The sequence below is a fragment of the Takifugu rubripes genome, chromosome 10 (assembly GCF_901000725.2).
Source record: "Takifugu rubripes chromosome 10, fTakRub1.2, whole genome shotgun sequence".
In the NCBI taxonomy this organism is placed as follows: domain Eukaryota; kingdom Metazoa; phylum Chordata; class Actinopteri; order Tetraodontiformes; family Tetraodontidae; genus Takifugu; species Takifugu rubripes.
In genome coordinates, this window is record NC_042294.1 from 3,445,473 (window position 1) to 3,450,617 (window position 5,145).

A 5,145-nucleotide genomic window follows, 5' to 3' on the forward strand; every position below is an offset into this window, starting at 1 on the left:
CACCTTTATCTCATTCTTACCTTTTCTTCAGTGCCTTGGAACAATTTTGATTGTAAAAGACGCTATATAAATAAAGATTGATTTGATTTGATTCGGTCACCGTTCTGTTATTAGGAGTAACAAAGAGCCACTTTCCTCCCTCTTTCACCTCTACTGCCTCTTTCCTCCCTCCTTTTTCTTCATCGCCTCTCCTATCTGGCATGTGCTCAAGACGCTAGCTCTCTGTACTCGTATGAAAAGAGAAAAACACCACAGATGAGACATAAGCGGCCTCTGAAATATTCCCAGCACTTATCCACGTGTAGTCTTTTCTTTTTTCCAGCATAGTATAGAATATACCTCCTTAAAGCATATTTATCTCTAGAGAGCTTAATGTGCAGAGGTGAGGAACCTCTGAGCGTTTGAGTCCCGTCCCTTTTATTTTGATCGTAGAGCTGAATAACAGTCTGTAATGAGCGGGCCCGGTTAGTAAACAGCTGAGAATGATCCTCCAGAGTTTACACAGAATTGAACGCTTCACTGATTCTGAAGTTGCCAGGATGAGAATAGATAGGGAAGAGCAGGATGAAAGGCAGGAGGTATATTTACATTTTGTGAATGCTATGTGGCTACATATGGAAGCCTATAAATCTCTACCAGTTGCCAGGGTTTCAATGTCTGTCATTACATCAGGGGGAGACTGTATTTTTACATTTTTAATAAAATGACACGCTATGCTGTATGGTTAAGATAATGCATCACCTATCTTGACCTTTGGGTGGTTTGTGTAATAATAAAATTCACTGAATCCTCATTTTTCACTGGAGTATCTGCAACAAGACCACTTTGACTTGGTCTGCAGAGCACCGTCTGATTGGAATTATGGGTAATATTAGTCGATCAATGCAGACAAATCCAATCAGATAACAGTTCACCAAACACACCTGCTTTCTTTTGCAAATCAAATCAAATCAAATCAGATCAAATCAATCTTTATTTATAAAGCGTCTTTTACAATCAAAATTGTTTCAAGGCGCTTTCCAGAATCCCAGGGCCTAACCCCAGACAAGCAATAGTGGCAAGGAAAAACTCCCCTTTAACAGGAAGAAACCTTGAGCAGGACCAGGCTCATGTAGGGGGACCCTCCTGCTGATGGCCGGCTGGGTAGAGAGAGAGGAGAGAAGAGAAGAGAAGAGAAGAGAAGAGAAGAGAAGAGATTTTTTTTTTTGATTTTTACACAATACTTTAATTCACAAATTTACACAGGGCCACAAAACGCCCTGTTTAGAAAAACCACAGAACAACAATAATAGTAATAATCATAATAATAATCATAACAATAACAGTAATCATAATGACAATAACAATAGTTATAATAGTAATCATAATAACAATAACAATAGTTATAATAGTAATGATACCACCAACCACAATAAAAATAGATAAATAAATAAATAAATAAATACTAAGAACTCAACAATACAATACAATTTATCCCACCAGGGGGTGTGCAAAGTGCAAAAGATCCTCTGTCACAGTGCATAAAACATTTTTGTGACACCATATGTCCTGGAATTTGCCGAGGTCGTTCATCATTTTATAAAACCCAAACTCTAACGTCAGCCTGCACCGGACATTACAGCGCCATACAGAGGCGGCCTCACTGTCTCCAGTTTTTGAAATTTTGTTCTTCCTGGAGACGTAAATTGCCATTTTTGCCTCACCACAGATAAAATTCAGGAGTTGCCACTTGTTGCGAGCGGCTTTTGAGTTGTAGCCTGCGCCAAAAATAAAAGTTCTAATAGAAAAGGTTTCCTTAAAACCATTAAAAACACCCTTCATGACATTAAAAAGTACAGTGAGCCTCTCACACTCACTGTACGCGTGGAACACAGTCTCTCGCCCGGAACAAAACGGGCACTGGTCCGACACAGCAGCGTTCATTTTGGAGAGGAGAGCGTTCAAGGCGACAGCCCCATGTAGGATCCTCCACTGGAGGTCCCCGGTCCTCTTCCTCAGGGGCGGCTTGTAAAGGACCCTCCAGCAGGGGCGGGCTCCATCCCCTCCCAGTCGATCGGCCCACACGCTGGTGCTCTTGTTCGACAGTCCTCTCCTGTTTAGTACCCTCACACAGTCGTTGTACAGGGTCTTCTTATCGACTGCCACCAGGGAGAAGGTCTTTGCTGGTCTGAGGAGAGGACCGTCTAGATTCCCGAGGTGGGCAACCAGCCTGATCTCCGGGAAGGGGTCCTCGCTGTCGGGTTCGGTCCCCTGGCCGTAGTCCTCAAGAATACGCCTCTCTCTCGTGCTGAGCCTGTTCCTCCATAACCGAAGCACCCCCTCAGCTGCCTGGGTAGAGCGGATGCCTAACAGGGAACCCACTGCCTCCGCACCCGTTAGGTCTGGCCCTGCCACGGCCACTACGTGCTGGAGGAGTAGGGTCCGGGTCCGCCACAGTGCAGCCGTCAGCCTCGGCGGGGCTTCGGCCGAGACATCCAGCCTGGCTCCGTGCACCGTGGGTTCCCTTAGCAGCCAATACAGAGATTCAGAGCTGGTTCTTTTCTCAACTTTAAAAAGGGCCCATGCCTTAACAACACTCTGATAAAATGGAGGTAGCCCATTTAACTTTGCAAATTTAAAGTCAGTTAAAAACAGAGCATCATCCAGCCCCAAGTTACTCACCCGTCTGAAGACACATCTGGCCACATCTCTCCACATTAGGTCCGCCGGCCCTGTTAAAAACCTCTGTACAAACTGTATTCTAAAAGCGGCGGTCCTACTGGCCAGGTGGATGAGGCCCTGTCCTCCCTCCTCTCTGGGCAAGTACAACACCCCCTGCTGGACCCAATGCATGCCGTCCCAAAAGAAGGCCAGAACTCTTGTCTGCAGTTGTGCCAGTAGCCCCGAGGGTGGCTCCATGCAGCTGAGCCGGTGCCAGAGCACAGAGGCCACCAGGTTATTGAGGACAAGAGTTCTGCCTCTGTACGACATGCGGGGGAGGAGCCATTTCCATTTTTGAATTTTTCCGTCTACCTTTTCTAACGTGTCGAGCCAATTTTTCTTTTCAGTTTCTTCATCCCCAATAAAAATACCGAGGTACTTTAGGCCGTCCCTCCGCCAGGCAAGGTCCTGGGGAAGGACCGGCAGGCCATTTGTCCACCTGCCAACGGCCAGGGCCTCACTCTTCTGCCAGTTGACCCTGGCCGCGGACAGGCGGTTGAATAAAACTGTTAAATTAGATAAAACATCTACGTCCCTCTGGCTGCGCACCACTACTATTAGATCGTCTGCGTAGGCAGATAAAACAATTTTTCTGTAAAAGGACGGTAAAAACAGGCCATCCACGTTTGCACGGACCCTAGAGAGAAGGGGTTCGAGGGAGAGAGCGTAGAGCATTCCAGAGAGGGCACAGCCCTGCCGGACGCCTCTACGCACTCTGAAGGGAGCACACAGACTGCCATTAAACTTCAGCATACTCGCAATGTCACAGTACAGGACGCGGATCATCGCTATAAAGCCAGGGCTGAACCCGAACCTCTCCATCACCTTCCAGAGGAACTGGTGTTCAACCCGGTCAAAAGCCTTTTCTTGGTCTAACGAAATGAGACCAGTATCAACGTCCAGTGATCTGGAGACTTCCAAAACATCTCGAATTAGGTGGACATTATCTCCTATGGACCTGCCGGGCACACAGTAAGTCTGGTCCCGGTGGATGACCTGCTCCATAGCCTCTCTGAGCCTGGAGGCTAAGGCCTTGGACAGAATCCTATAATCCAGACACAGCAGAGACACAGGGCGCCAGTTCTTAATCTCCTGCAGGTTGCCCTTTTTTGGCAGGAGGGTGACCACCGCTCTCCTGCAGGACAACGGCAGGGAACCCGCGGCCAGGCTTTCGTTAAAGACCTCCAGCATGTCGCGGGCCACAATGTCCCAGAAGGTTCTAAAGAACTCTACCGTGAGCCCGTCGACACCTGGAGCTTTCTTTCCCTTCATCCCGAGCAGTGCGGCGTGGAGCTCGTCGAGCTGCAGCGGCCTGTCCAGCAGCGAGTTTGTCTCCTCAGAGACCCGAGGGAGGCCCCCGCAGAACTCGTCGAACAGGCCATCGTCGCTGCAGTACTCGGTCTCGTAGAGCGAGGAAAAGAATTCCACTGCTCGCCGTCTTATCTGGCCCGGCTCCACGAGTTCCTGCCCTGTGCTCGAAAACAGTGAATGGATCATTTGGTTCTGCCCGCGCCTCCTCTCCAGCCCAAAAAAGAAGCTAGAGGGAGCATCCATCTCCGTGATGTCCTGTATCCGGGACCTGACCAGTGCACCCTGTACCTGATTGTCCAGCAGGCTGGCCAAGGCCATTTTTTTTGATTGGAGGGTTTCAATACACCCTCGATCTCCCGTGGAGCTGCCAATCGCCTCTAGCTCCACTATCTCCATCTCCAGATCTTTGATCGACCTGCGTGTGTCCTGCGTGGCATTGAGAGTATACTGCTGGCACAGGAGCTGTATCTCTACTTTTCCACGGTCCCACCACTGTCTTAAGCACGTAAAATCGGACTTTCTCTCTCGAAACCCCAACCAGAAGTGCCGTAAAACATCCCTAAAACTGTTGTCTTGCGCTAAACTGGAATTAAAATGCCAATATGCACTCTTGGGTAAAATGTTCTTCACGGCGACTTCGCCTAAAACCAACGAGTGATCTGAAAAGCCGACAGGCATGATTCTACAGCTCCTAAAAACACTAAAATGATGTTTAAAACAATAAAATCGGTCAAGTCTGGCCGAGGAGATCCTACCCTCACTCATGCGGGACCAAGTGTATTGCCTGTTGTCTGCGTGCATCCTCCTCCACACATCCACCAGGCCATGAGAATAGGCCAGCTGTCTCAGACAATGTTGCGAGGCTGGATGAGGCTCTGCATGGTTGCGGTCTAAAAAGGACTCGGTGCAATTAAAATCTCCACCCAGAAATAAAAAATCATCCCCACAACCATTTAAAACAGTGCCAACCTTTTCTAAAAAGCTCTTCCTCTCTGTACCATTGGTGGGAGCATAAATATTAATAAAAACCAAGGAGTGGTTTTGGAGGCGCGCTTTCACCATCAAACACCGTCCCCTCACCACATGCTCCACCTACAGGGACGATGGAGTGAAGCCCCTTGAAAAAAGGAGGCC